The sequence below is a fragment of the Gorilla gorilla genome, chromosome 17, assembly GCF_029281585.2.
Source record: "Gorilla gorilla gorilla isolate KB3781 chromosome 17, NHGRI_mGorGor1-v2.1_pri, whole genome shotgun sequence".
Taxonomy (NCBI): Eukaryota; Metazoa; Chordata; class Mammalia; order Primates; family Hominidae; genus Gorilla; species Gorilla gorilla.
The window spans coordinates 24,790,932-24,812,091 of NC_073241.2; the positions used below are offsets into that span (position 1 = coordinate 24,790,932).

Consider the following 21,160-nt stretch of genomic DNA (forward strand, 5'->3'; position numbering starts at 1 on the left):
AACCCCATGCTCCAGGTGGGGTGGAGGGTCTTCAGAGGACTCCTGGACAGTGCCAGGCTCTAAGCTGAGGTGGGGGACACAGGAGAAACCAGGCCAGGCCCATCCCTACTGGAGCTTCTCCCTAAGCAGTGGAGGCTCAGCCACTGTGAGGAGGTAGGCAAGGCCCTGCAGAAAGAGGGGTGAGGAAATCTGGGGGCTCCCAGGAAGGTTCGCTGCTGGAGATGGGGTTCTTACCAGGATGGGCTCTGAAGATAAGCAGGGAGGATTTGGGAGGGCAGAGATGAGGCCCAGAGCTTCTGGCAGAGAGCATGGCCTGCGCAAAGGTCTGGGGGCCTGACAGCCTGTACGTATTCTGGGAAGCAGGAAGGAGACACAGGCCTTGTGTTTCTGAGCCCCGACTTTAGACTGTGCCCTGTTGGGGAGGGGCCAGGGAATGTCTGAGGCTGGGCCTGACCCTGCTCCTCACCCCGTGGGAGCAGCAGAGCCATGAAGAAGAAGTTAGTGGTGCTGGGCCTGCTGGCCGTGGTCCTGGTGCTGTTCATTGTCGTCCTCTGTCTCTGGCTGCCCTCAGCCTCCAAGGAACCTGACAACCATGTGTATACCAGGGCTGCCGTGGCTGCGGATGCCAAGCAGTGCTCGGAGATTGGGAGGTGAGTGGGGCAGGGCATGGGACATGGGCCCTGAAAACTGGGCAAGTGGACCAGAGCAATACCTTCACCCCTCTGAGACTCAGTTTTCCCACATGTAAGCTTTGCTTGGACTCTCTCAGTAGCCTTTGGGAAGGGGATGGTGACTCCGAGAGCAGGATGTGGGTCTCCTAGAGCCAAACAGGGCCCCTTTTCTCAGTTCTAAGAGTCTCTGTCTCTTTGGATAAACTCCACTGTTTTGTTGTTTGGTGGCTATTTTTACTTATTTCTTCCTATCTATCTATCTATCTATCTATCTATCTATCTATCTATCGATCGATCTATTTAGAGATGGAGTTTTGCTCTGTTGCCAGGCTGGAGTGCAGTGGTGCAATCTCAGTTAACTGCAACCTCCGCCTCCCAAGTTCAAGCGATTCTCATGCCTAAGCCTCCCAAGTAGCTGGGATTACAGGCGTGTGCCACCACGCTCAACAGATTTGTGTGTGTGTGTGTGTGTGTGTGTGTGTGTGTGTGTGTGTGTGTGTGTGTGTGTGTTTCCGAGACAGAGTATCACTCTGTTACCCAGGCTGGAGGGCAGTGGTGCAATCTTGGCTTACTGCAGCCTCCCCCTCCCAGGTTCAAGTGATTCTCCTGCCTCAGCCTCCACATTAGCTGAGACTACAGGCATGTGCCACCATGCCCAGCTAATTTTTGTATTTTTAGTAGAGACAGGGTTTTGCTATGTTGGCCAGGCTGGTCTTGAACTCCTGACCTTGTGATCCTCCCACCTCTGCCTCTCAAAGTGCTGGGATTACAGGTGTGAGCCACTGTGGCCTGGCCTAATTATGGTGTTTTTAGTAGAGATGGGGTTTCACCATGTTGGTCAGGCTGGTCTCGAACTCCTGACCTTAGGTAATCCACCCACCTGGGCCTCCCAAAGTGTTGGGATTGCAGGTGTGAGCCACCATGCCCGGCTTATTCTTTTCTGGTTTTTTTTTTTTTTTGGATAGGAGACAATTTCTTTCTTTCTTTTTTTATTTTATTTTATTATTATTATACTTTAAGTTTTAGGGTACATGTGCACAATGTGCAGGTTTGTTACATATGTACACATGTGCCATGTTGGTGTGCTGCACCCACCAACTCGTCATTTAGCATTAGGTGTATCTCCCAATGCCATCCCTCCCCCCTCCCCCCAAGGAACGCTGTTGCCCAAACAGGGACATGAAGGGCTTATTCTTTTTTTAAGGTGGAGTCTTACTCTGTCACCCAGGCTGGAGTATAGGGGAGCGATCATAGCCCACTGCAGCCTCAAACTCTTGGGTTTAAGTGATCCTCCCGCCTCAGCTTCCTAAAGTGCTGGGATTACAGGTGTGAGCCATGGTGCCTGGCTTCTACTGTTTTATTCTATTTTAGACTCTTATCTCATGTTATATATAAAGATCAGTTCCCTTCTAAAGACTTAAACAGAAAAAATATTATGTTTTTCATATTTTGAGACAGGGTCTTGTTCTGTCACCCAGGCTGGAGTGCAGTGGCATGATCATAGCTCACTGCAGCCTTGAACTCTTGGGCTTAAGCGATCCTGCCACCTCAGCCCCCTGAGTAGCTAGGACTACAGGCATGCATCACACCTGACTAATTTAAAAAGACTGTTTTGTAGATATGGTCTCACTCTATTGCCCAGGCTGGTCTTGAACTCCCGGCCTCAAGTGATCCTCCACCTTGGCCTCCCAAAGTGCTGAGATTACAGGTGTAAGCCACCATCTCTAGCAGGGAAAAAAAATGTTATTAATGAAGTATAGCAATTTCCCTTTTTGTCCCAATTATAAAAATCATGTACATTTGTTTGCTTCATAAAGAGGAAACTGTCTGGGCAAGGTGATCTACACCTGTAATCCCAGCACTTTGGGGGATTGAGGCGGGCAGACCACCCGAGGTCAGGAGTTCGAGACCAGCCTGGCCAACATGGTGCACTCTGTCCCTACTAAAAATATAAAAAGTTAGCGGGGCTTGGTGGTGTGCGCCTATAATCCCAGCTACTCAGGAGGCTGAGGCAGGAGAATCGCTTGAACCCAGGAGGCAGAGGTTGCAGTGAGCTAAGATCATGCCACTGCACTCCAGTCTGGGCAACTGAGTGAAACTCTGTCTCAGAAAAAAAAAAAGAAAAGAAAAAGAAGAAACTGTAATCCCAGCACTTTGGGAGGTTGAGGCGATAGGATTGCTTTAGACCATGAGTTCGAGACCAGCCTGGGCAACATAGAAAGACCCTATCTCTACAAAAAAGACAAAAATTGCCCGGTGTGGTGGTTCTTACCTGTAGTCCCAGCTACTCAGGAGACTGAAGTGGGAGGATTGCTTGAGCCCAGGAGGTCAAAGCTGCATTGAGCCAAGACTGTGCCACTGCACTTCATCCTGGGTGACAAAGTGAGACCCTGTCTCATAAAACAAAGGCTGGGCACAGTGGCTCATGCCTGTAATACCAGCACTTTGGGAAGCCAAGGTGGGTGGATTACTTGAGCACAGGAGTTCTTGACCAGCCTGGGCAACATGATGAAACCCCATCTCTACAAAATACACAAACAAACAAAATTGGCTGGGCATGGTGACATGTGCCCATAGTCCCAGCTACTTGGGAGGCTGAGATGGGAGTGTCAATTGAGCCCAGGAGACTGAGGCTGCAGTGATCTGAGATCACACCACTGCACTCCAGCCTGAGCAACAAAGAGAGACTTTGTCTCCAAAAAAAAAAAAAAGAGGCCAAGGCAGGCGGATCATGAGGTCAAGAGATAGAGATCATCCTGGCCAACATGGTGAAACACGGTCTCTACTAAAAATACAAAAATTAGCTGGGCATGGTGGCATGCACCTGTAGTCCCAGCTACTCAGGAGGCTGAGGCAGGAGAATGGCTTGAACCCGGGAGGCAGAGGTTGCAGTGAGCTGAGATCGTGCCACTGCACTCCAGCCTGGCAATAGAGCAAGACTCCATCTCAAAACAAAAAAGAAAGAAACTAAAAACAAAAACCCCAAAACTCGAATGGACTTCTCTTCCATCCTCCTTTGGGCAGGTGGGCAGCAGGGTGTGTATGCGGGGCCAGGGTGGAAGCCTGCAGGTTCTCATGCCTTTATGTGCCACATGGCAGGGATGCACTGCGGGACGCTGGCTCTGCAGTGGATGCAGCCATTGCAGCCCTGTTGTGTGTGGGGCTCATGAATGCCCACAGCATGAGCATCGAGGGTGGCCTCTTCCTCACCATCTACAACAGCACCACCCATGAGTGCCTCGGAAGAGGAGAGGGAGAGGGGTAGGGGTTGTGGGTTGGGCCGAGGCACAGTTCGGTGGCCCCCAGGCTCACGTGGCATAAAGGGTTTGGGTGGGTGGGCCTGCCTACCTGCTTCTCCTTCTAGGAAAAGCTGAGGTCATCAATGCCCACGAGGTGGCCCCCAGGCTGGCCTTTGCCAGCATGTTCAACAGCTCGGAGCAGTCCCAGAAGGGTAAGCCATGCTGCAGACTTGGGGCATGGGTGCAGAGCTGGCTGAGCCACCGGGAAGGGGCCTTGCCCACAGAAGCCTGCTCCCGTCAGGGTTCAGGGGCAGTTCTAGTACCCCCCATCCCTTCCTGGCCCCATAGCACCGTCCCACAATGAGTGGTCAGGACCATCATCACCACGGTAAAGGGCCGAGAGCTTCTGTTATTTCTGCTAAGGCCTCCGGGGCCACTCTGTGCAGCACATGGAAAGAATAATTATTATGCTAGCAGACCTCATGGACCAGGGCTCACTGGGGCCCACGCTCTGCTCTGCGCTTTTCACCCACGAGCCTCTCACAACCCTCCCTGCTCCTTTGGGCTAGGGGATGCTGTGTGGATTCCCATTTTACAGGGTGAGGATGCTGAGTCTCAGACAGGTCATGCAAATCAGCTGAGGTCACACAGCTGGGAGGTGGTGAAGCTAAAATTGAACCCAGGCTGTCTATATCCTGCCTTTTCAACAGGCATCCCATTCACTCATTTGTTCATTTGTGGGGATGGCGCTCTAGAATGTGAGGTGGAGTCTCTCTTTTCTAATCTGGTCTTAAGTGGAGAGGAGGCCCCCAAATTCCCCAGGTACATGAAGGGAAGCCACTGTCCATCCAGGAAGCCACTGTCTGTCCCCAAAGGAGGCACAATAGATTGTGAGATAAAAGTTGGAGGATGGGAGGGTCTCAACAACTCAACGCCTCTAGTCCTAGCACTTTAGGAGGCCAAGTCAGGAGGAGCACATGAGCCCAGGAGACCTGCCTGGACAACATAGCAAGACTCCATCTCTACAAAAAATGGGAAAAAAAAATTAGCTAGGTATGGCGGTGTGTGCTTATGGTCCCAGCTACTCAGGAGTCTAAGGTGGGAGGATCACTTGAGCCCAGGAGGTTGAGGCTGCAGTGAGCCATGATTATACCACTACACTCTAGCTTGGGCAACAAAGTGAGACCCTGTCAAAAAAAAAAAGGCTGGGCCTTTTTTTCACAGGCTCACGCCTGTAATCCCAGCACTTTGGGAGGCTGAGGCAGATGGATCACCTAAGTCAGGAGTTCAAGACCTGCCTGGCCAACATAGTGAAACCCTTTCTCTATTAAAAGTACAATAAGTCGGGCATGGTGGCACAGGCCTGTAATATCCCAGCTACTCAGGAGGCTAAGGCAGGGGAATCGCTTGAACCCAGGAGGTGGAGATTGCAGTGAGCCGAGATCATGCCACTACACTCCAGCCTGGGCAACAAGAACGAAGCTCCGTCTCAAAAAAAAAAAAACAAGTTGGAGGATGGAGGGGCAGGACACACTCACCATAGCAGGCCTTAGACTTCAGGTGGGGGTCCTGGGTGGCGCCCTTTGGAGTCTTCTGCAACATACTCAATCTTTGATTTTTTTTTCTTTTTTTTTTTTTTTCAGATGGAGTCTCACTCTGTCGCCCAGGTTGGAGTGCAGTGATGCGATCTCGGCTCACTGCAAGCTCTGCCTCCTGAGTTCACGCCATTCTCCTGCCTCAGCCTCCCGAGTAGCTGGGACTACAGGTGCCTGCCACCACACCCGGCTAATTTTTTGTATTTTTTAGTAGAGACGGGTTTTCACTATGTTGCCCAGGCTGGTCCCTCGATCTCCTGACCTCGTGATCCCCCTGCCTCGGCCTCCCAAGGTGCTGGAATTACAGGCGTGAGCCACTGTGCCCCGCCAATCTTTCATTTGTTTTTAATACTCATTGAGAAACTCAGCATCTGTAGACATGAAGTTGCTCAGGGTAAGAGAATGCGGGAATCATAGGCTTGGCACCTTGTGGATGCTTAGAATCATTTATTTAACTAGAATGTATTGAGCATTGTCTTAAAGAATCAGCTGTTGTTCCTGAAGCTGGGGTGAAAAACAAAGATGGCAGAGGAAATCTGTGACACTCCAGGTGGGAAAAGAAACTAGGCAGGTGCGGGTGTGTTACGGGCTGTAGAAAAACAGACCTGGAGGGCCTCAAAATCTGGGACTCTATGGAGGGTGACCCAGTCAGGGAAGGAGACATCTGAGCAAAGACCCAGAGGCAGAGATGGGGTCAGGGGAGTTATCTCCTGGTCTGCTATCCAGGTGTGATGGCAGGGACAGAGCCCTGTGGGGAGCTAGGGAGGCTGCAGCAAGTGACCCAAGGGAAATGGCCCAGGTTGTGTGGGATCTCTTAGGTTATGGTGAAGCCTCTGCTTCCTGTCTGAGGGAAGTGGGGGCTCGTGGCGTGTGTGAGTGGAAGGGGATGGATCTGGCCTACGGATTGCTGTGTAAGGGGCAGGGAGCATGTGGGGACCTGTCCAGAGGTCACTGCAGTAATTCGTGGAGAGGGTGCTGGGAAGTGGCTGATGCTGGACAGACACACTTGGAAGTGGAGCCTGTGGATTTGAGGATGGGTTGGGTGTGATGCTTGTGTAGGGAGTCCCCGGGGACCCCTGATCTTTTGTCTGTACCTGGAAGGATGGGGTGACCCTAATGGAGACAGGCAGAGTTCTCAGGACGCAGGTTGAGCAGACACTCAGAGCTCGGTTTTGGGCACGGTGAAGTTTGAGATGTTTTCTTCAAGCAGGCAGGTAGACACTCAGGTCTGGTGATCAGAGGAGCAGTCCAGGCCAGCAGGTCAATTTGGGAGTTAGTGCATAAATGGAGGCTGAAGCTCAGATGTCAAGCAGACCACGAGGAGAGAGAGCAAAGACAGAGGGGAGAGTAGGAGCTAGGATGGCAGGCGGGGGAGACTCGGGTGGAGCCAGGTGCTGGGATGCAGGGGCGGCTCTCAGGGAGAGTGATGAGCCCAGTAAAGCTGAGAGGGGCACTGGGTCTGGCAGTGTGGGGGTCACCAGAGAACTTGGCAAGTGTGGCGGCATGAGAGTCTGATTGGCCTGAGGTCAGGAGAAGATTTTTTTCTGATATTGATACATGATATTTTCTATATTTATGGGTACATGTGAGTGCTTGTTACATGCATAGAGTGTATAATGATCAAGGCAGGGTATTTGGAGTCTCCGTCACCTTGAGTATTTTTCATTTCTGGGTGTTAGCACCATAGTCCTCTCTTCGTTACTTTGAAATATACAAAATACTGTTGCTAAGCATCATCACCCTGGTCTGCTATCAAAGATTAGAACTTCTCCTGTCTTGGCTGGGCACGGTGGCTCACGCCTGTCATCCCAGCACCTTGGAAGGCTGAGGTGGGTGGATGACCTGAGGTCAGGAGTTTGAAACCAGCCTGGCCAACATGGCAAAACCCCATCTGTACTAAAAATCCAAAAATTAGCCTGGTGTGCTGGCCTGTGCCTGTAAACCCAGCGACTCGGGAGGCTGAGGCAGGAGAATCGCTTGAACCTGGGAGGCGGAGGTTGTAGTGAGCTGAGATCATGCCACTGCACTGCAGTCTGGGAGACAGAGCAAGACTCCATCTCAAAAACAAACAAACAAAAAACAAAACAAAACAGAAAAGAACTTCTGTCTAACTACAAGGTGGAAGGAATCATGTGCTGGGTGTCAGACCTTCCGGGATGTATGTGCAGCTTCTAGGAATTGAAACCACCAGCTCTTGGAAACTTGTGCCAGGCTTCAGGGTGGGAGAGGCAGTTCTAGAGCAGCAGCCGCCAAGCCAAGCCAAATGGCCCCAACATCTCTCGCAAGAGCAGGAGAGTACCTGGGGGCAGAGGCCATAGTTGTACCTTTCTGGGCAAAGGGTCAGTGTCTGTAGTGTCCATATGGGCAGTGGGGCTCGGGGGGAAGCAGGCCCAGGGGTCTGTTTCCAATGACCTCCTCAAAAGTCAGAACTGGAAGGCAAAACCCCTTATAGACTGGGTGCACCTGTAATCCCAGCATGTTGGGAGGCTGAGGTGGGAGGATTGCTTGAGGCCAGAGTTTGAGACCAGTCTTGGCAACGTAGCAAGACCCTTGTCTCTACAACAAATAAAAATAAAAAATTAGGCTGGGAGTGGTGGCTCACGCCTGTAATCCCAAAACTCTGAGAGGCTGAGGAGGATGGATCACCTGATATTAGGAGTTCAAGACCAGCCTGACCAATCTGGTAAAACCCCGTCTCTACTAAAAATGCAAAAATTAGCAAGGCATGGTTGTACATGCCTGTAATCCCAGCTACTTGGGATGCTGAGGCAGGAGAATTACTTGAACTCGGGAGGTGGAGGTTGGAGTGAGCCAAGATTGTGCCATCGCACTCCAGCCTGGGCAACAAGAGTGAAACTCCATCTCAAAAAAAAAAAAAAAAAAAAAGCCACGTGTAGTGGGGTATGTCTGTAGTCTTAGGTACTTCAGAGGCTGAGGTGGGAGGATCGCTTGAGCCTGGGAAGCCAAGGCTGCAGTGAGCCATGATTGCACTACTGCACTCCAGCTGGGACAACAGAGTGAGACCCTGTCTCAAAACAGACAAACAAACAAAAACCCTTATAGTTGGATGGGGAAACTGAGGCTGCAAGAGGGGACAGGATGGAGGTTAAGGCTCAGTCTTGCCTCTCTGGGGCAGTAGAAAAGAGGAAGGGAGCCCTTTCTTGGGGCTGGCTGTGTCTTGAAGGTGGCCTGTGCTTGACCTGGGTCAGGGTGGGATCTGCTCTTGTTTTGGCACATTCTGGTGGAGCCCATGAGTCTTACAGGATAAGCCCTTGTGGTCAGCGAGATGGGAGGGGGTCTGGCCTGGCACAGGATTTTAGACATGCAGGCACCTGCACAGACAGACACCTCATCCTGGGACAGCAAAACCCAGCCGCATGCTACTGCTTCCCCTCCTGTGCCCTCCTCAGACATCCCTGGTCCATGTACACTCCTACCTGCTGAGCCCCTCTTAAAAAAAATTAAACATCCCCTCCTAAAAAAAAAATTAAAATTAAAAAATAAATAAAAAAATTAAAAATCCCCTTCTGCTGGGTGTGGTGTTCACGCCTGTAATCTCAGCTACTCAGGAGGCTGAGGTGGGAGGATTGCTTGAATCCAGGAGTTCGAGATCAGGCTGGGCAAGATGGCAAGACCCCAACTCAAAAAAGAAAAAAAAAACCTTTCCTCCTAAGCCTCATTGCCCCATCTGTAAAACGAGTCAGGGACTGTGCCTGGGATGCTGCCTGCGAGAGATCCCGATGTCCCCCACTCAGGGTCACTAACTGTGGCTCTCTCTCCCCAGGAGGGCTGTTGGTGGCGGTGCCTGGGGAGATCCGAGGCTATGAGCTGGCACACCAGCGGCATGGGTGGCTGCCCTGGGCTCGCCTCTTCCAGCCCAGCATCCAGCTGGCCCGCCAGGGCTTCCCCATGGGCAAGGGCTTGGCAGTAGCCCTGGAAAACAAGCGGACGGTCATCGAGCAGCAGCCTGTCTTGTGGTATGTCTGTGGGTGTGGCCCCCTGACACAGGCAGGGCAGGCACAGCCCAAGGACCTTGCAGGCTGTAGCAGCAGTGGAGCGGCCCTCTGCCTTCAGGACCCTGCGCTGATAATGGGATGAGGAGATACAGACCCTTCCCACCACGTGTGGGGACACATTCTGAGCGTGGGGTCCCAGTGGCCACTGTGGCTGGCCATGTGTCCTGAGTGGCAAGGGACACTAGGAGGTTCCCGGAAGGGACACTAGGAGGACGAGTGCTGAGTGACGGGGCCACCCACCTGTGACAGGCGCCGCCCCTGCTTTGTGCTGGTCTCCCGTGTGGGCAGGTGTGGGGGGTGATGTAGCTAAGTCCACCCCACCTGCTGCCTCACATGAGCCCCCTCTGCCCCAGTGAGGTGTTCTGCCGGGATAGAAAGGTGCTTCGGGAGGGGGAGAGACTGACCCTGCCGCGGCTGGCTGACACCTACGAGACGCTGGCCATTCAGGGTGCCCAGGCCTTCTACAATGGCAGCCTCACGGCCCAGATTGTGAAGGACATCCAGGCGGCCGGTGAGTGGGTAACCTTAAGGGCCCGGGTGAGGAACTCTGCAGTGGAAACCCTGAGCTGTAGCCCAGAGCCATGGGGTCCTCCTGTCTTGCCTGAGCCTGCAGGAAGTTCCTGGTGGAGGAGGGTCAGTGACTGGCCATGTGGGTCCACAGCTCCTGCTTATATCAAAACCAAGAGAGGCCACACAGTCCAGGAGAGCAAGTCCCTGTTGGGGTAAATGCAGGTGTAGGCAAGAGCCAGGGCTGGGGAAGCACTAGAATACAGCCTGAAGATCCAGGAGGACTTCTTGGAGGAGGTGGTGGCTGGGCTGCAGATTACTTCGTTAGGCAGAGAGAGGAAGGGATTCCTAGCAGAGGAACAGCTGGGCTAAGGCCCAGTAGAGGGGGCTTTGATTCACCAAGAGGGTTACAAGGGATGAGGGTCGCCTTGAGAGAGGCATGGGGAAGGGGATTTGTGGGGCAGGGGCCTGGAGCTTGGCTGTGGCTTTCTTCAGGTAATTTTTGTCACTGTTTCATGGAGGAGGGTGATTAGCTTGTCGACCTTTACCACTGAGGCTGGAAATTGGCATGCCAATACCCTGTCTGTTTGGAGCTGACTCCAGGAGAATTAAGAGCCTCCCTCCCTCCCTCTATCCATTCATCGTGAGGAGAAGAGGCTAAGCAGCAGGGACACCGGCAGGAATTCTCCAGTTAGAAAAGGCCCTCTGAGCCAGGTGCGTGGCTCACGTCTGTAATCCCAGCACTTTGGGAGGCCCAGGCGGGTGGATCACCTGAGGTCAGGAGTTCAAGACCAGCCTGGCCAACATGGTGAAACCCTTTCTCTACTAAAAATGCAAAATTAGTCAGGCATGGTGGGTTGTGCCTGTAATCCCAGCTACTTGGGAGGCTGTGGCAGGAGAATCGCTAGAACCTGGGGGGCTGAGGTTGCAGTGAGCCGAGATTGCACCACTGCACTCCACAGAGTGAGACTCCATCTCAAAAAAAAAAAAAGAAAGAAAAGGCCCTCTGAGGCCAAGCTTTGTGTCTCATGCCTGTAATCCCAACACTTTGGGAGGCTGAGGTAGAAGTTGAGGCCAGGAGGTCCAAGACAAGGCTGGGCAACATAGTGAGTCTACAAAAAAAATATTGAGAATCTACATAAATATAGTGGGGGTGGGGGTGGGGAACAAGAAAACAAAAAATTCAAAGCATAGTGAAAAGAAATATAGCAAAACCCGGCCGGGCATGGTGGCTCACGCCTGTAATCCCAGAACTTTGGGAGGCCGAGGCGTGTGGATACAGGGTCAGGAGATCGAGACCATCCTGGCTAACACAGTGAAACCTGTCTCTACTAAAAATACAAAAAAATTAGCCAGGTGTGGTGGTGGGTGCCTGCATTCCCAGCTACTTGGGAGGCTGAGGCAGGAGAATGGCGTGAACCTGGGAAGCGGAGCTTGCAGTGAGCCGATATCACGCCACTGCACTCCAGCCTGGGAGATAGAGTGAGACTCCATCTCAAAAAAAAAAAAAAAGAAATATAGCAAAACACAACAAAAAAAATTAAAATTTGCTGGGTGTAGTTGTGCCTTTAGTCTCAGCTACTGGGGAGGGTCTGCTGGAGGATCACTTGAGCCCAGGAGTTCAAGGCTGTGATTAAACCACTGCACTCCAGCCTGGGTGACAGAGCAAGATCCTATCTCTAAAAAAAAAAAAAAAAAACAGAAAACACTCTCTGGCCACAGATGAGAGAAGGCAGACAGGAAGCCACTAAGCCAAGCAGGCAGAGGGCAGGTGGCCCCAGACCGGCTGTCAGGTGGTGAGCAGTGTCAGGGAGACAGGAGTGCCAGAGCTGGTGAGGTTCCCAAGGAGGTGAGGTTGCCTGTGGCCCCCTCCCAGGGCACAGTCCCACCCCTCCAGTAGTGCACTCTGTCCTCCCTGGTAGGTACAGGCTTTTCCCCACCACCATGGTGCAGCCATGCCTGCCCCCAACCCCACTGGTGCAGCTCCATCCTCCACGCAGTGATGCAGCCCCATCCCAGTGCCCATTCGAGCTGCTGTCCCATTGCAGGGGGCATTGTGACAGCTGAGGGCCTGAATAACTACTGTGCTGAGCTGATCGAGCACCCGCTGAACATCAGTCTGGGAGACGCAGTGCTGTACATGCCCAGTGCGCCGCTCAGTGGGCCCGTGCTGGCCCTCATCCTCAACATCCTCAAAGCTGAGTGGTTGCACCACAGCTGTGTGGTAGGACCCATGACACTGCCTCTCTCTCCCCACGCCCCACTCCTGCTGCATCTCTGCTCGCCCCCCATGCCACATCTTTCCATCACTGAGCTCCCGAGGTGTGTCCCTGCATCACAGCTCACCATGTCCTGAAGGAGGCAGTGCAGAGCGACAGGGCTGAAGCGGGCAATGCTCAAGGGTTGGAGGAGGAACAGGAGTCATCAGGAGGGAGAGAGGTGCAGGAGCTCAGGGCTGCAGGGCCTGGTCCAGAGGGTACCCTGGTCCAGTGGGTGACCCTGCCACTTGGTCACTGAATGGCCAGAGCTGATGCGTGACGTGAGGCCCAGGCTCAGGAGCCCTCACCTTACTTCACTCTCACCACAGCCTTCTGAAGCAGCTGCTGCTATTGGTTATTAAACGCTCCTTGAGGTGGGCAAAGTGGCTCAGGCAGTTGTTAACCCTCTGAGCCCCTCAGAGTCTCTGGGGCTCAGCAACATGCACCTGGCTCTGATCAACCAGGGTACAGCTTCTCCCGGGAGAGCGTGGAGACCCCCGAGCAGAAGGGCCTGACGTACCACCGCATCATAGAGGCTTTCCGGTTTGCCTACGCCAAGAGGACCCTGCTTGGGAACCCCAAGTTTGTGGATGTGACTGAAGTAAGGGGCAGGGGCTGGCCCACTGTGGGTGTGGGGCCTGCTGTAGAGGCATCGGGTGGGCTCCCCAGGGTGGCTACAGCCTCACATATGCTTTCTGAATCCATTCCTGCCACAAACTTTGATTGCGGGCCTACTGTGTGCTCAGATGGACTGGTGGGTGACCCCCAGTCTTGGCTTCTGCCCCACAGAACTGACAGTGTGGGGAATTAGTGGCCACCCTCCTACCTCAGGTCCTTTGCACATGCTGTGGTTCTCGAGTGCTCAGTGCTGAGATGAGGAACACATGGGGGCATTGCAGCCCTCGGGCATGGTGAGATGGATGGGTGAAAGGGAGACGGCCAGGTGAACAGAGACCTCGGCCACCCACTCCCTGTCACTCCAAACTAATGCTTCCCAGATGCCACCCTCAGCCCTGCACCACCTGACCCACTCACTCAGTAGCTGCCCCAGCTCCACGCTGGGTCCCTATAAGACCCTGTCATATCCCTTCCCGCTGAGGATCCTCACATTCCTCCTTACCTACTTGGGTCCTTGGCATTCCTGGGTGGATCTGCAGAACCCCCACACTGACCAGTGACCTCCCAGGAGGGGCGTCAGCTGCCCGGGTGGTGTCTTCTCTTTCCCCGTGAGCATTCTGCACCTCTGACTCCCGCTGCAGCCAGTGACCTGGTGTCTTGTCTCTCTGAGGGGACAGAGCCACTGCAGCGTGTCCCTCTGCCCTCCCTTTTGGCTAAGGCCAGCTCTTTCATCTACTTGCTGGCTCGGGGTGCTGTTCCTACAATGCTCCTTTCTGCCTCTGACGATTTACTTCTTTATCACGGATTATTCCCGAAAGAAAGGCAGCTGTTGTTGCTCTAGAAATTTCTATCTGCTGCCTCCTTCTGTCCTTTGCTCCTCTTACAGCAAACATGGCTGGGCTATGTCCTCTCTCCCTTCAGGGTATCCTCTCCCCTGCTCTATCCCCATGCCACCAGATCTTCATGTCCAGCCTCAGTTTCCCCATCAGGCCCCACTCAGCAGCATCTCACACAGCTCACCACACTCTCCTCGAGTTTTCATTTTGCAAATTTTTCGCACCTACAAAAATGTAAAAAAATCCCAAAACTGCCCAAGCATCAATGTTCCCTTTTCCTGGAGTCTGCAGTGTGGACGTTTCTGCCAGATTTCCTAACTCTCTCCGTCTCCACCCACATCTATTGGGATTCGTGTTTTTCTGAAGGATTCCACAGTAGGTTACTGATGTCACACCTCAGGGTGTGTCTCAAAAGTGAGACTTGAACATAGCACAGCAGGATGTCGGGGTGACACAACCTGCTGTCCCTTCTCTTTGCCTACAGTAGGCTCCCTTGGCTGTTTGGTTTTTGTTGTGTTTTTGTTTAGACACAGAGTCTCTGTCATCCAGGTTGGAGTGCAGTGGTGTGATCTTGGCTCACTGCAGCCTCAACCTCCAGGGCTCAAGGAATCCTCCCACTTCAGCCCCCTGAGCAGCTGGGACCAGAGGCACGTGCCACCAAACCTGGATAATTTTTGTATTTTTTTTAGAGACAGGGTCTTGCCCAGACTGGTCTCAAACTCCTGGGGTCAAACTATCTTCCCACTTCAGCCTCCCAAATTGCTGGGATTACAGGTGTGTTTTTTTTGTTTGTTTTTGAGACAGAGTCTTGCTCTGTCACGGAGGCTGGAGTGCAGTGGCGCTATCTCAGCTCGCTGCAAGCTCCGCCTCCTGGGTTCACGCCATTCTCCTGCCTCAGCCTCGCGAGTAGCTGGGACTACAGGCGCCTGCCACTGCGCCCAGCTAATTTTTTGTATTTTTAGTAGAGACGGGGTTTCACCATGATTGCGATCTCCTGACCTCGTGATCCGCCTGCCTCGGCCTCCCAAAGTGCTGGGATTACAGGCATGAGCCACCGTGCCTGGCTTGTTTTGTTGATTTGTAAAGCCCAGGGCAGTAGTCTTGGAAAATGTCCCACATCGTGGATTTGCCTTTCTGTTTCCTTGAGGGCAGTTTCAGACAGAACACCTTTCCCTGGGATTGGTCAACTAATCTGTGGGGTGTTGCTGAAACTTTATTTTATTTTATTTTATTTTATTTTATTTTATTTTATTTTATTTTATTTTATATTTTATTTTTGAGACGGAGTCTCGCTCTGTCCCCCAGGCTGTCCCCCAGGCTGGAGTGCAGTGGCGGGATCTCGGCTCACTGCAAGCTCCGCCTCCCAGGTTCACGCCATTCTCCTGCCTCAGTCCCCCAAGTAGCTGGGACTACAGGTGCCCACCACTGCGCCCAGCTAACTTTTTGTATTTTTAGTAGAGACGGGGTTTCACTGTGTTAGCCAGGATGGTCTCGATCTCCTGACGTCATGATCCGCCCTCCCATAGTGCTGGGATTTCAGGCCTCGGCCTCCCAAAGTGCTGGGATTACAGGCATGAGCCACCGCGCCTGATGTTGAAACTCTCTTGAGGCATTTTCTTCGGCCTTTGGGTCCATCCTCTCTGTCTCCTCCTTGACCTCCTCATCTCCTCCTCGCCACTGCCTTGGGGACCTTGGCCAGGCTCATGGCATCCAGCAGCCACTCAATGTCAATACTTCCATGTTCATCTCTCAGCCTGCCCTTGCCTGTGAACCCATGCTTATTTATTTATTTTTTTTATACTTGCACCCATGCTCTTCAGGTCTGATGAAGTGTCCAATATCAAGCTTCTGACCATACCCAAACCTGCCCCTTCTGCAGGGTTTATCTCGCTAGTCGGCACCATCCTTGATTCTTCTCTTTCTCCCACCCAGGCCATCATCTCTTGCCTGGTTGATACCCACAGCCTCCCCTTTGGGATTTATCCTTATCCCTGTCATAGCTGCCAGAGGGACCCTGTGAAAACACTCCCCAGCCTGCTCATTCCTCTGCCCTAAGCCTGCATGGCACAGAGCAAAAGCCAGTTTTTATGGGACCTAGGAGGTCCTGTGGGTTGGGCCCCAGCCTGCATCTTCATCCTCTTCTCCCCACCCCACTCCATTCACTCTCTGCCTATCGCTCACCAGCCTATACCACCTGCCTCAGGGCCTTTGCACTGACCATTTAGGCTGCATTCCAGGCTCTTTTCACACGTTGCCTCCTCTGAGAAGCCCTCCCTGACCACTCTGCCCATACCTCATGCCTCTTGATTCCCCTTACCTGGCTTGTGGTTTCAGCACTTTCCCTGTGTGTGTTTGTTTTTCTTGGCATGAGGGCAGGACGTAAGTGTCTGTTCCCTGTTGATTCCCCAGTGCCAGGCATGCAGTGCAAACTCTAGAAATATTTTTTGCATGAAGGAATGAGTGATTGAATGCGGCAAGGGTCTGGAGGCTCAGGACCAGGCAGACAGACATTCAGAGTTACTGAAACGCAACAAAGACAGGGAGTCAGACTGGTCGTGCAAGGTCCTGGGCCTGCCCTTGGGTCCTGGGGAGCCACGGAAGGTTGTGGGTGCTAGAAGGTTTTGGTCAGAGTCACAGTCAGGGGCCTTCTGAGACCTGTGCCCCCTCCCTACCCTCCCTCCCCACCTCATCAGGCCAGCTCTGGGGTCTCGGCAGGTGGTCCGCAACATGACCTCTGAGTTCTTCGCTGCCCAGCTCCGGGCCCAGATCTCTGACAACACCACTCACCCGATCTCCTACTACAAGCCCGAGTTCTACACGCCGGATGACAGGGGCACTGCTCACCTGTCTGTCATCACAGAGGACGGCAGTGCTGTGTCCGCCACCAGCACCATCAACCTCTAGTAGGGGTTGCTGGGACGCCTGGGTGGGAAAGTGCCAGAGGTGGGTGGCCCAGGGACCGCCCACTTATCCAGTAAGGTGGCTCCGTCACCTCTTTTCCTGGTGGGAAACTGAGGCCCAATCTTGGTAGCTTATCCTGGGCCTCTCAGTGAGTATGTTTCAGCCTCAGTGGGTGGATAGGGACCAGGCTGGGCCAGGCAAGGTCGGGCGCTGTCTGACCCGGCTGGGTGGTAGCTTTGGCTCCAAGGTCTGCTCCCTGGTCAGCGGGATCCTGTTCAATAATGAATGGACGACTTCAGCTCTCCCAGCATCACCAATGAGTTTGGGGTACCCCCCTCACCTGCCAATTTCATCCAGCCAGGTATGGGGTGGAAGTCCGGGGGTGGGGGGACTGGGGTGGAGAGGGGCGGGTGTCCTGGGAAGGCAGCTCATGGGCATCCCTGTCTTCTCCCATCAGCCGCAGGGAAGCAGCCACTCTCATCCATGTTCCCAACGATCATGGTGGGCCAGGACGGCCAGGTCCGGATGGTGGTGGGAGCTGCTGGGGGCACACAGATCACCACAGCCACTGCACTGGTATGCGTCACCCCTTTTCTCCCTGGCCCTTCCCACTCCGCACAGCCCCCAAGCCATGCTGATCACACTCCCAATGCCCCAGACCATCATCTACAACCTCTGGTTCAGCTATGACGTGAAGCGGGCCGTGGAGGAGCCCCAGCTGCACAACCAGCTTCTGCCCAACATCACGACAGTGGAGAGAAACATTGACCAGGTGGGCCAGGGGTTGGAGAAACTGAGTCACGGTGTGGGGCCCCAGAGCATCCTGGGCTGGAGGCCTGGATCATCACAGAGTGGACAATGGTTGGTGTCCTCTCTCTAGTGTCTGGGCCATCTGGAGCCCCTGTGCCATGAGGGTCAAATCCCCTGCTCCAATGAGGCCCAGAATGCCCCAACCTGCTCTTCCTGATGACCTGGCCTGAAATGGCACCACCTGGGCTGAGGCCTGTGACCACACAGGCGTGGTTCAGGTGGCATCTGGAGCCCTGCTCAGGCTTCCCCTCTCCTCCCACCCCCAGGCAGTGACTGCAGCCCTGGAGACCCGGCACCATCACACCCAGATCGTGTCCACCTTCATCGCAGTGGTGCAAGCCATCGTCCGCACGGCTGGTGGCTGGGCAGCTGCCTCGGACTCCAGGAAAGGCGGGGAACCTGCTGGCTACTGGTTGCTCCAGGCAGACAAGGCTGACAAGCAACCCAGGGACAAGATACTCACGAGGATAAGGAAGAGGACTTTGGGGGACGGGCTTCCCCTGTGAGCAGCAGAGCAGCATAATAAATGAGGCCACTGTGCCAGGCTCCAGGTGGCCTCCCTGGCCTGTCTCCCCACTCTCTGGGCCTCAGTGTATTTTGTGTGAAATGGAGCCATCTGGCTGGGGAGGAACAGAGGGGTGGGATTCGGAGATCTTCACAATGCGGGCACTGGAACTAGCCTCAGCATCTTCAGCATGGGGAGAGTGGGGCACATGGCTGGGGGCCAGGGGAAGGTTCACACCAAGCCCTGCCCCTTTCCACCCTGATCCCTCGGACTTTGGGGCCAGGCCCTCCCTTACTGGGGCTGGGCAGTGACACTACCTAGAAGCAGCCACCAGGGGGTGTCACGACCCTGGCGCTTTCTTAGGCAGAGGGTGGCCAGCTGATGCTGGGAACCCGGGCGCCTTCTCAGACCCGTAGGCCTCCAGCTCAACCTGCCGATGACACTGGCGGTGAAGCTGAGGTCCGAGGAATGGGGACTGGGCAACAGGCTGGAGGAAAACATCTCGGTCAGAGCCACGCCCCTGGGGGGGTTCCCAAGAGCAAACCCAGAGTGAAACCCAAGCTTGTGATCCTCTCCAGAGGGAGGCCTGGTTCTCAGGGAACAGCAAACGGGAAGATGTCCCCAGATCCCAGGGATCAGGGCTTGGTCCAGCCGGGGACGCAGCCCAGAGGGAGTGGGTCCAGAAGGAAACAGCTAGACACAGCAGCCTTCACCATTGGCAGCCCCTCCAGGCCTCCCTCGGGGCCTGCTCCCTCCTCTGTGCACAGTTCCAACACCTGGAGCAGGGTTCTGGGAAGGGCTGGTGGAGGTGGGCTGGTGGGAGGCGGTGATCACAGCCCAGCACCTGGATATCACCAGGGGCACTGGGGCCAGGGGCCAGGTGAGGCCAGGTCAGGGCTATCCTTCAGGAGCCCCGAAAACCTGGTGATTCCAAAGGGCCCATAGACAAACAGGGTTTTATGCCTGTGGAGTCAAGTCCCACTGGGTCTGAGCTCTGGAGGGCTGTGTCTCTGGGGCTCTGCAAGGGTGAGGTGGAGGTAGGCTCAACTGGTGTACAAGTCACTCTTCAATCCTTATTTTATTTATTTAATTTTTTTTAAAAATTAAACCAATAGAGATGGGGTCTCACTATGTTGACCAGGCTGGTCTTAACTCCTGACTTCAAGCAGTCCCCCCATCTCAGTCTCCCAAAGTGCTAGGATTACAGGGGTGAGCCACTGCACCCGGCCTCAACCCTTATTTTGGCCTGAGAGGAAAGGCTGTGACCCCATTTGCAGGGGAGAAGACTGAAGCTGAAGGGGCAGGCCTTGCTCTGGGTTGCACAGCAGCAAGAGAAGTGGGAGCTGGCCATGAGACTTCCTGGACCCGACACGCTGGTGGGGTACAGCCTGGTTCTCCAGGTCCCATGGGGCTCAGCCCAGGACTACCTCGGGGGGTGAGGGACTTAAATCCTCTCCTTCATTCTCATCACCCTTTCCCCCATCATTTCCTGAGGAAGGACATTCAGGGACCTGAAGGGGTGGCCTGCCCCTCCACACCTGTGGGTGTTTCTCATCAGGTGGGACAAGAGACTGAGAAAAGAAAGAGACACAGAGACAAAGTATAGAGAAAGAAAAGTGGGCCCAGGGGACCTGCACTCAGCATATGGAGGACCCACGCTGGCACCAGTCTCTGAGTTCCCTAGTATTTATTGATCATTGTCTCTACCATCTCAGAGAGGGGGATGTGGCAGGACAATAGGGTAATAGTGGGGAGAGGGTCAGCAGGAAAACACGTGAACAAATGTCTGTGTCATAAACAAGGTTAAGAAAAAGGTGCTGTGCTTTGATGTGCGTATACATAAACATCTCAATACATTAAAGAGCAGTATTGCCACCAGCATGTCCCACCTCCAGCCCTAAGGCAGTTTTCTCCTATCTCAGTAGATGGAATATACAATCGGGTTTTACACCGAGACATTCCTTTGCCCAGGGACAATCAGGAGAGAGATGCCTTCCTCTTATCTCAACTGCAAAGAGGCCTTCCTCTTTTACTAATCCTCCTCAGCACAGACCCTTTACGGGTGTCGGGCTGTGGGATGATCAGGTCTTTCCCTTCCCAGGAGGCCATATTTCAGACTGTCACATGGGGAGAAACCTTGGACAATACCCGGCTTTCCTAGGCAGAGGTCCCTGCAGCCTTCTGCAGTGTTTTGTGTCCCTGCTTACTTGAGATTAGGGAGTGGTGATGACTCTTAACAAGCATGCTGCCTTCAAGCATTTGTTTAACAAAGCACATCCTGCATAGCCCTAAATCCATTAAACCTTGAGTCGACACAGTACATGTTTCTGTGAGCACAGGGTTGGGGCTACGGTTACAGATTAACAGCATCTCAAGGCAAAATAATTTTTCTTACTACACAACAAAATGGAGCCTCTTATGTCTACTTCTTTCTACAAAGACACAGTAACAGTCTGATATCTCTTTCTTTTCCCCACAGGGACCTTCCTGGCTGTGCCTCGGGTCAGGACTAGAATGACACCCATTCATTTCCCTGGGCCTTTGCTCGGGTGGTCCCTGCGCCCTGGCCTCTGCCTGACGAGGATGGTGGGGAGAGGAGGGGGGACATCCCCCACACTGCTGTCTCCACTGTTCCTGCTGCCCAGGCCTCTGGGCTTCCAGGACTGCAGCGGGTCGATGGGTGGGCTGGCCTGAGCCCAGGAATGCACTTCAGCTCCTGGTTGAGCAATGTCACTGAGGCTTGGGAGTCGGGTAGCGGCGGGAGGAGGCGTCCACAGGCCCCCATACCGTGAGAGGCAGCCGTGGGAACAGCCTACCTCTAAACAATCACTGCGGCCCAGGCTGACCAGGGGCTCTGGCCAGACATAGGGGCCTGGCAGGCTGTGTGGCCTGTAAGGACACAGTCTGTCTCTGTGCCTCAGTTTCTCTGCTGCCCAGATGGAGGCGCCCGGACTCCAGGTGTAGACATCTGGAGCAGGCAGTGTTCAGCTGGGGAGGAAGCGGGGAGGACTGTGGGGGCCATGTGGGAAGGATTCCACCCCACATCACCTGCACCCCTGCTGAGCCTGGTCAACGGAGCCCCTCGGTGGGTCTTCACTCCCCTGGCTGCCTCCCATTTAGGCACCCTGAGGCCTGGGGAGAACAGAGCCAGCCCAGTTTTAGGCACCCTGAGGCCTGGGGAGAACAGAGCCAGGCCAGTGTCCC

General features: G+C 53.9%; 1 pseudogene; it reads left to right on the forward strand.

Moving 5' to 3' along the window:
• The first annotated feature begins 74 nt into the window (after positions 1–74).
• LOC129528215 (glutathione hydrolase 1 proenzyme-like) lies at positions 75–18,028 on the forward strand (annotated as a pseudogene).
• The last annotated feature ends 3,132 nt before the right edge of the window (positions 18,029–21,160 follow it).